This window comes from Mus musculus, chromosome 19 (assembly GCF_000001635.26).
Source record: "Mus musculus strain C57BL/6J chromosome 19, GRCm38.p6 C57BL/6J".
In the NCBI taxonomy this organism is placed as follows: Eukaryota; Metazoa; Chordata; class Mammalia; order Rodentia; family Muridae; genus Mus; species Mus musculus.
In genome coordinates this window covers 9,096,559-9,106,703 of record NC_000085.6, presented here as the reverse complement: position 1 = coordinate 9,106,703, position 10,145 = coordinate 9,096,559, and the positions used below count along the sequence as shown (strand labels likewise).

At 48.3% G+C, this 10,145-nt stretch overlaps 1 long non-coding RNA gene across 1 annotated transcript; it reads right to left on the bottom strand.

Annotated features, from left to right (window-relative positions):
* Window positions 1-3,992: 3,992 nt before the first annotated feature.
* On the bottom strand, window positions 3,993-6,938 carry Gm41805. Its single transcript, XR_877715.2, has 3 exons — window positions 6,737-6,938; window positions 4,763-4,837; window positions 3,993-4,156 (listed from the first exon to the last, which is right to left on the bottom strand). It is a non-coding gene; the product is annotated as a predicted gene, 41805 (long non-coding RNA).
* Between the last annotated feature and the right edge of the window lie 3,207 nt (window positions 6,939-10,145).

Genomic DNA, 10,145 nt, shown 5'->3' with positions numbered 1-10,145 from the left:
CTCTGCTTTCAAACTTGCAGAGGAATAGACCCATGTCCTGACCAACTTTTCAGTGGACCCCTGGCAAGGGCTTCACTGTGTTTGACAAAAGTGATGTCAGCCCTGGTTCCTATCTATAACCACCATGGCTATTGCTCTACCACCTCCCCACATGGCCAGCCCCAGCCCCAGCCCCAGCCTCCACAGGGACGTCCATGCCAGGGAAGGGGCCAGTGCAAAACAACCCAGCCGCTCTAACACTCAGCAGACATCCTGCGCCTCACCAGGGCAATTCTCAGAACACTGTGCAGTCAGCCTCAGGAGAGCTGCCTAGCTCAGAGGCCTGGCACACACGGGACCAGACCTTCAGACCCTTTAGTGCTGTTAGGGCTCTGAGGCTGCACCACACACAAGCCAGCTTCTGAGTCCACCTCTGTTTCAAGGCTTCCTGGGAGTCACATGGGAGGCAGCTGTGTCCAAGCCTCAGAGAAGCAGCCTGAGGAATGAGGAAACCCCACCTTCTTTCTTGGAATCTGTGCTTCTCAGCCGGTCTGTCACTAGACCTCCCAGGATCCTCACTCTGAAAGACCGAAGACTGGTAGTACCCTCTCCAGTGCTGTAATGGCCAATTACTTACTGCATGGGAAATCCCTAGATACCACGCAGCATGTGTTAGTCATTATTATATATTATCATCCCAAACCACACCAACCAGACCACCCTTTGTTTTCCAATCCCCTTCCATGCTTCAAGGTTATCAGCCTGCATCTTTACCATGGGCCGCTGGCTGTGTAGTGTGGTCCAGAACTCAGAAGGCTGAGGCAGGGAGGCTCAGGCCATCCTCAAGTACAGAGTAAGAATCGCGTCTATATAGACAAACAAATAACTAAATAAGCCACTGCTCTGTGGCCTCAGAAGTTAACATGGACTATTTTGACCCTTCCCTTAAGCTGGCAGGGACTCTGCTGTTCCCTGCATGGGTGTCCACACAAAGGAGAATATCGGATTCATATTCTATGGTTTAGGGAACATTTTCACTTCTGGTTCTACAATATGGAGTAGACAGGGCATTAACCATCACTCTTTAGTTCTAAATGAGCCCTACCAGGCAGAGCACAGTTGAAGTCAGGGATAGAGACCTAGCATCTAACACACAGGATAACTGCACAGTGGAGACTTGCACCCCAGCTCTGCCTGATTCTAATCCCCATTTGTTTAAATTTTTTCCCCTCAGCAACAAGCTTGGTCACAATCACTTAAGTGTATCCTCCTTCAAAAAAGAAGTTCAGATGTCAGAAGAATTAGAGACAGTCACACAATGAAAAGCAGATGTCCTGCCCCTTGTCCCTGGAGCAGCTCCCAGGAAAGGGAGGAAAACTGGCTGATGGGTGGCCCCTGCAGCCACCCCACCCATGAGCTCAGCTCCTGGCACGTAGTTCTTCTTCATGAAGAAGTGGGCCTCCTGGGCCCAGAAGAGACAGACACACGAAGAGCTGGGGCCAGACCACAAGGCTGCTCACTCTGGGGGTCAGAATAAGGAGTGTCCAAGGCCGGCCAGCCATATTTTCACTAACTCTATCCTTAACTACCCTGGAAGGCAGATGCTATGCCTGTTTTTCACATGAGAAGTCTTTCTTTGGTTCTTTTCTGAGGTAGGGCCTCACTGGGTAGCCCTGGCTTACATGGAACTCACTATTATGTAGACCAGGGTGGCCTCCAATTCACAATGGTCTCTCTGCCCCGTCCCTGCCCCTGCCTCGGCTGCTACCTCCCAAGGGCTAGGATTACAGGTACACACCACCACACCCAGCTATGTGGCTTTCCAAACTAACAATCAGGAATACAAGAATATGAACATGGCCTGTCGGACTCCACAGTCGGGCCAACCTACAAATGTGATCTCCACTTTGTGACTTTTACCTCTGGTACTCTGGTCAAACCAGAATGAAGCTGTTTTCAGAGCAGAAGCTACACATTCCTTGCTGTAGCTGAGTGTCCAACTCACAGGGGCAGGATTCCCTTACTCATCCGGGTCTTTAGGGACCCAACCACTATAAAGGCTCTAAGATAGAATTACCAGAAAGGCCAGGGCCTTGGGGAGGAAGACAGAGCAAGCAAGGCTCATTAGGATGGTAGTTGGGTAGCAAGAAGGTAAAGGCAAAATAGGGAGCAGGCACAAGACATGACTGAGGGCCCTGTTTCAGGGCCCCAGGTAAGCAAGACCCCTCTGGAGGGCTGTTTCTGTAACTGACATGACCACCTCCATGACAGGGAAGGCCTGGGGTTTTTAGTTCAGAGCAACCCAAGCAAGGGAGGCAGAGGCTGAACCCAAGCCTATGTCTCCTGGTGGTGTGTAGGATCTAAGTTCCTAAACTCCAGGAGAGGCACTGCTCTCATTTAACAAACCACAGCCACAGCCACCAAGCAGGAACAGTGCAATCGAACTCCACCCAAGCCAACCCTCCCTCCATCTGGTGCCCAGAGCACAGCACAAGTTTCTAAAAGACTCGGGGAGCTGAGCAGCACAAGTGCCTGGCTTTGCCTTCACACCCAGAACCACCCTAATGTCCCCAGGAGCCACTGTGGTTTCTCTTGTGTGTCCTGCCCACCGAACTGTAAACCCTCATCCTTTTACCCATGATGCTGCTCTCTACCCAACAGTACACGTTGACCCAACAGACTTTGTCTAACAACTTGAGTCTCCTTCCTGGAAATCACTCCATTATCATTAGCATCTGACCCCAGCAGCAATACCAAACTTGATACTTGTCTCCATCTTAACAATCATACAGTGAATAAAGGAACAGTAGAGAGATGGAGATGCAGCTCTGTTAGTAGAGTGCTGGCTTAGCGTGGGTGGATGAGGCCCTGGGTACAATCTCTATCACCAAATAACCCAGAGCTAGTAATGCACATCTATAATACCAGCAATTTGAGAGGTGGGGACAGAAAAGTCAGCATTCAACGTCATCCTCAAGTTCAAGGCTTGGGATACCTGAGGCTATGTGGAGGTGGGAAGGGTATGCCCTGCAAGATGGCTGAAGACAAGGATGGTGCTTTCTGTGCCAGCATGGTAAGCTGGGATAGATCTCTGGAACCCCTAAATAATGTGGAAGGAGAGAATAGACTCCACAAAATTGTCCTCCAACTTTCACATGCAGGGGGTGGGGGAAGAGAAGAGAGGGAGGCAGGCAGGGAGGGAGGAAAGAAGGAAGGAAGAGCAGCAGAGACCTCTTCCAGCTCAGCCATTTCTTCCTTCTTGGCAAAGTCTGTCCTAGCCCCACGAGACCCAGCTCAAAGGCACGCGAAGACTTTCACATCAACTCGGAAGTCACAATTTCATCCTCTGAGAAATTCTTTTCTTTCTTTTTTTTTATTCTATTTATTTACTTACCTATTTATTTTGAGACAGGGTCTCTCTACACAGCCCTGGTTGTCCTGGAATTCACTACACAGACCAGCTCGCCTTGAACTCACAGAGGTCGTCCTACCTCTGCCTTCAGAGTACTTGGATTAAAAGCTTGTGCCATCCGGCCCAGCACACGCTGAGCAATTTTAAAGAAAGTACTCATGATCCATCTATCTCCCACACTACCATGAGATCCTTGAGGTAGCACCACGCTGCTGGGCCCAACAGTCCCCATCACAGAAAGCTTTGGACTCCCTGTTCCTTAATGGAGTCTGACAGTCCTCTAAAATAAGGACCCTGACACTGAGAATCCATAGTAGAAGGAGAAAACTGACTCAGTTGTCCTCTGAACTCCACATCATGGCACATCCAGAGTAAATAATAATACTAATTTAATTTTAAGATGTCTACCTGTTCAGTACAGACACAGATTCTCCTTTTGAACGGCTTTCTCCTCTGAGAACTGGAGGAGAATCGAACTGGCACTGGGCAGACAGTGAGGGGAAGAGCCTCAGAGTTACCCTACTCAAGACTACAGAACTTTTCACACAAAGCCAGACCTTTGAAGGAAAAGAAGAAAAAGAGGGTTTAATTACCTCTGCCAGGAGTGAACTGTAAAAGGCCTTCTTCAGCAGCTTGGACTATAGAAGAGGTGATCACACAAGAGGTTAAGGTGACATTTTGCAGTAACTGCTTTCTGTTTCCCAAAGTTCTAGCACTCCCTTCCAGAACAAATTCTTCTCCTTCAAAATTCTGTGAAACCAAGCTCTGCTGGCAAAGAAAGACAAAGAAATAAAGTATGACTTCTCAGCTGCATGTGGTGGCTTGCACCTGTAATCTAAAGATCAGAGTATTGGGGCAGGACGAGTTCCACCTTAAGGCTAGCATGGGCTACATAGTGAATTCCAGCCAGCCTGAGCTATAGAGTGAGACACTGCCTCAAAGACGGGAGGACAACAGAGATGGCTATGCTGGCTGGTTTTATGTCAACTTGAGACAAGCTAGCTTCATCAGAGAGGAAGGGTCCTCAGTTTAAGAAAATGCCTCCATGAGACCAGACTACAAACAAGCCTGTAGGGCATTTTCTTAATTAGTGATTGATGTGGGAGGGCCCAGCCATTGTGGATGGTGCCATCCCTGGGCTGATGGTCCTGGGTTCTATAAGAAAGCAGGCTGAGCAAGCCATGGGGAGCAAGCCAATAAGTAGCACTACTTCATGGCCTCTGCGTCAGCTCCTGCCTCCAGGTTCCTGCCCTGTTTGAGTTCCTGTCCTGACTTCTTTCAGTGATGAACAGTGATATGGAAGCACGAGCCAAATAAACCCTTTCCTCCCAAGTTGCTTTGGTCATGATGTTTCATTACAGCAATAGTAACCTGAATTAAGACGGTAGCTCAGTGTCTGAGGGCGCCTGCCATCAAGCCAAACAATCTGAGTTCTACTTCCAGGACCTATTTGATGGAGGGAGAAAACAGAATCCCACAAGTTATCTTCTGATTTCCATTGTGTGCCCTGGCACACAGATATGCACAAACACACACACACAGCACTTAAGTGCCATTTTAAAACAAATTTATTAATTAAATAAAACATAAAACAAAACATGTTTGTTTGTATGGAAGGAGTTTGGCTCCTTCCATTACCACATCCAGAAAGAGGACCACAAAGGCAATTACTTGGGATAGGGACAGGGCCAGCATTCAACTCAATTCCAGTCAGCAACAGCTACTGAGCACCTACTGTGGGGAGCTCTGGAAGCCTCAGGATGAGGACAATTGACAGGCAGGACCTCTACTCACCCCAGGCCAGGCAGACAACAGGGACCTGGTGCTGCAAGGGGAGGAAGCAAGACTGCCAGTAGCTAGAATCAACAATGAGGCACAGACTATGGGTTGGGGGCCAGCCTCCTGCACTGAAATCCCAGTTGCCCTACTTGGTGAGTATAAGGCTTTGAGCGGCTTTCTGTGTGCTGATCTCTCATCTTTGAGACACGACCTCAATAATTCTTACAGCACTGTTGTAAGGATTAACTAGGATTTAGCCCATTTAGCTCAATGCCTGGCAGAAGGTAGGTGTTAGTTATTGCTATTGATATGGTGACTAATGACACCCTAAGAGAAAGGGAGGGAACCCTGTAGAAGTTGCCTTTGGCTGAGTCTTGAAGATAGAAAGGATTCCAGCAGGTGGTGACAGATGGAAAATGGGTGTGCACAGAGGTGTAGAAGCAAGCCAGCTGAGATGGAGAAACTCCTGGCCTTGGGAGTGGCACTGGGAACAATCACCAGACTGCAAACACTGAGGGTTTCACATATGCCAGACGCTGCCCATAGTGCTGGACACATCCCCCAGCCCCCACTAATGCTCACAGGCTCCTGGAAATGAGGCTGAGGGAAAAGCCTCCCAGGCCTCTTCATTCAGTCATTCAATAAATGCTGAGTAAGCATCTGCTGTGTCCGGGCCCTTAGAGCAAGAAGGGGAACTAGAGCGCAGGCCTGGGTACACATACAAAGAAGTCCACTTCACTCAGCGATGAAGCCGCATCCTTAGGAACCGGGGGAGTGACTCGGGATGCCCAGGAGAAGATGTCTACATGGGCGGTGGGGGTGGAGGGTGGATGGATGACTTCGATGGCCAGAAAGGAAGAAATAATCCTGAGGATGCTGTGCTGAGGGAAGGCAAGAGAAAGGACAAGCGCTCCTCACAGGAAGGCACACAGTCCTGTGGAGCTTTGAGTCAAATCCTAAGTGTTGCAGGAAGCCGAGGGGTTTCGGAATGACTAAGGTCGTGCCACTCTGTTCTGGCCCCATTTTGTGTCTGTTTAGACAGTTCTCAGGCCTCTACCCGACTCCCTCCAACAGTCGCATCTGCCTTGGCAACACATTCGCAATTTCTGTGGCCTTGACTGTGGTCCAGATGTATTAACCAAAATAATTGGCAGGTTGTGTCTAAAATAACTACTATGCTCTGCCAGGGATGAACGTTTCAAGGTTACTCTGACCCTCTTCTCACTTTGATGTATCTTTATGGGTTTTGCCATTAAAAACTCTGTATCCCTGAGCTTGGGGAACCAAGAGACTTTTCCGAGGCTCAAGCCTGCTCTTGGTCTGACCATCGATAAAAAGGATTTAAAACTCCTAATTAGTCAGCATGGTTGTCAGTAACTGTCTCGTGTGGATCAGTACAGTTTTACGCAGAGGTGGCATACATAAGCTGGTATACGCGGTCTGAAACAGCCATGCTGGATCTGGGAAGGAAGCTCAGCTGGTGGAGTGACTGCCTGCTATCTTAGTTACTTTCCCATTGCTGTGCCAAAACACCAGGACCAAAAGCCACCAAAGAAAGAATTTTACCTTGTGCCAGACTCCAGCATGGTGGAGAGGCATAGCAGCAGTGACAGGCACAGAGACAGGTGCCGGAAGCTGAGCGCTCACCTCTTCAAATGTCAGCACACAACGGAGAGTAAACAGGAATTAGGATGAGGTAAGTCTCTCAGAGCCCACTAGCATGGCACACATCCTCCAAAAGGGCTGTACCACTCAAACACTTCCCCCTGGGGACCAACGCAGAGACCCATGGAGGTCAGACCTTATCAAATCACCATACCAAACATAGAGCAGGCCCCGAGACAGTACCACATACACTAGGTGTGGTACTGTATACCTAGTACCCCAGCACTTGGAAGGTAGAGGCAGAAGGGATTGAAGATCATCCTAGTAAGTCTAAGGCCAGCTGGAGCTACGTAAGACCGCCCCCCCCCCACTCAAAAAAAATCACTCCAGTTACTGTAGAGAAAGCAGGATCCAAGGCAACACTAGCACTGGATTTGAACCCCATCCTGAACTAAAGCCCCAAGAAGGCAGACCCTGTACGTCCCATCACCTCCAGACCAGGTCTAGATCTGGCACTGGCCTGTCCTGAGCAGCTGTGACACAAGCTGCTGACAAATTGTCTCTTGCCTGGCTAGGGCAGCTCTCTCTGTTTCCAGCCTCTGTGACTGAAGAATGCTTGCTCCCCTGTTATCATTTTTCCTGGCACTCTGGGTCCACCCAGAGAAAGACCCATCAGTAACTCAGGGAAAGTAAATTACAGCCAGTTCTGGTTGTTTTTCTGAGTTTTTACAAGGCTCTGAAATTCCATTAAGCTCAGAACATAAGTGCCTTGAACTATGTTTGCTCATATGACATTGAGTGCATTTAGGGGGAGGGGGAGGGAGGGAAGGAGGGGGGAGGGGGGAGGGAGGGAGGGAGGGAGGGAGGGAGGGAGGGAGAAACAGAGAGACCCTCAGCCCCACAGAAAGAATCCTGACTGAGTAGCCAGGCCTGCTTCTTCCCCTAATTCAGGATGCATCTTCTGACAGATGTGTTCTCCAGAATCCACAGAGTAGGGTAAATGTTCCCCATAGCCTTCCAGACCAAAGACTCTGTGAAGAGTTCTTAGGAGCTCAGACTTGAGGTAAATCAGAAGCAGCTATTAAGAATTGCCAGACCTAGCCAGGCATGGTGGCGCACGCCTTTAATCCCAGCACTCGGGAGGCAGAGGCAGGTGGATTTCTGAGTTTGAGGCCAGCCTGGTCTTTAGAGTGAGTTCCAGGACAGCCAGGGCTTCACAGAGAAACCCTGTCTCGAAACAAAAAACAACAACAAAAAACAAACAAACAAACAAAAAACCAAAAAACAAAGCAAAAAAATTGCCAGACCTTTAATCCCTTGGGAGGCAGAGGCAGGGGGATCTCTGTGAGGTCAAGACCAGCCAGCCTGTTTTATATAGTGAGGTTTCAAGCCAGCTAAGACTGCATAGAGAGACACTGTCTCAAGAAGGGCTGGGGAGGAGGTTCTGAGCAGAGGAACAGTCTAGAAGCATTAATCCATCTGTATTTCCCTTTTACTTTCCTTTCTTTTCTTAGCTCTCCCCTGATTCAGGCAGCCGAGGGGGCCCCAGGGAAGGATCGTGAAAGAACAAGGCAGTGAAAGGAGAAAGGTTTTCCTGGCTTTTACAGTTCAGATGCAGGTTCTCGGGGGCATAGAAACACCTCCAGGTGCCAGCTGTGTGTAAGAGGCAGGCCTCAGGGCACCACCTCATGCCAACTGATTCTCTCGATGGAGGGCAGGGCAGGGAGTGAAAAGTGAGTGTTGCTAGGTGCTGGTGGTCCCCACTGACACCCACAAGTACAGGCAGAAAAGGGAATTTAAGACAATGCAGAGAAGGGGTTCACTGGAAGTGAGAGTAAAGAAAAAAAAGAGGACAGCTGACTGCAATTATGACCAAAATATGAACGTGTATTGCTGCCCCCGGCAGCTCACTCCTTTCATCTTAATACTCAGGAGGCAGAGGCAGGTGGATCTCTACAAATTTGAGGTCAGCCTGGTCTACATAGAGAGTTCCAGACCAGCACATTAGATCCTAACTCAAAAAAAATTAAAATTAATTTTAAAAGTTAAAAAAATAAAAATGCATGCACATGTATTTTTAAATTTTTAACTGTTTATTTACTTACTTACTTACTTGGGTGAGAACATATGTCATGTGTACCTGCACACACATGAATGCCACAGCACACCTATGGAGACCAGGGGACTGGGGATCTGGTCTCTCCTTCCACCGTTCAGTTCCCAGGGATTGAACTCAGGCCATCGGACCTGACAGCAAGCGCCTTTGCCATCTTGGCACCTCGCCAGCTTCTCAAGCTGTTGTTGTGCTCACCAGGCGGCAGCGGGCCTCAACGGTGTACGGAGCAAAACGCCTCGGCTGAAGTACAGAAAGCAGTGCATTTGTTGTTGTCGTTGGGTTTAATAAATATTTTTTAAATAAGCGTCTTTTACATGGAAACTATTTCTAAGAATTCTCAATCATGTCGAGCAGTGGTGGCACACACCTTTAATCCCAGCACTTGGGAGGCAGAGGCAGGCGGATTTCTGAGTTCGAGGCCAGCCTGGTCTACAAAGTGAGTTCCAGGACAGCCAGGGCTACACAGAGAAACCCTGTCTCGAAGAAGAAAAAATTCTCAATCATGTAGATGATCCCTAAAATGTTCACTTTTATTGTTTACCCACCTGCTTAGCTGACAAGTGTTAATTGTGTATGTTTATAGGGGTACATTCTCTCATGATGATATATACACACATAGAAGAAAGATTAAACTGAACCAATTAGCCTGTCTGTAATCTCATTGTATTGCCCAACAGATTCGAATCAATAAGGGCATGAAAGTCTGATGTCCTGGAAGCTTGCTTTGGTCTACTTCTTGTGTGCAGTTTTCACTGGTTGCTGCCTCTCCACACATTCAGTCAGACTCTGGAAAGGTAGCCAAAGCATAGTAACTATGAAGACTGAAACAAGAGACGCTTTAAAGATGTTTTCAGTCAAGGATGGCAGATCACATCTGTAATCACATCTCTCAGGAGACTGAGGCAGGAGATTTATGAATTTGATGCTACACAGAGCAACTTGCCTTTGGCGGCTTCTATATAGGACAGGGAAAGACACCATGAAGTGAAATCTCAACAATATGGCTTCCTAAAACAAGACCTGAGCAATGGCGACACCAGTTGGCATGCCAATGTGAATAGGGAAAATCTCAAAGGGTCCCACCCCAGATGAAGAGCTGCAGGCAGTTAATGACTACAGAAAGAAAGAATTCGTCTCCCCCAGGGATGAGGCCCCTGACTGGTCAAGGCTAACCTAGTGGTCAGACTTAAAAATGTATACAAACATGCAGCACTAAGTGAACTCAGCAGGTTGTATGTATACATTTATTTGTTT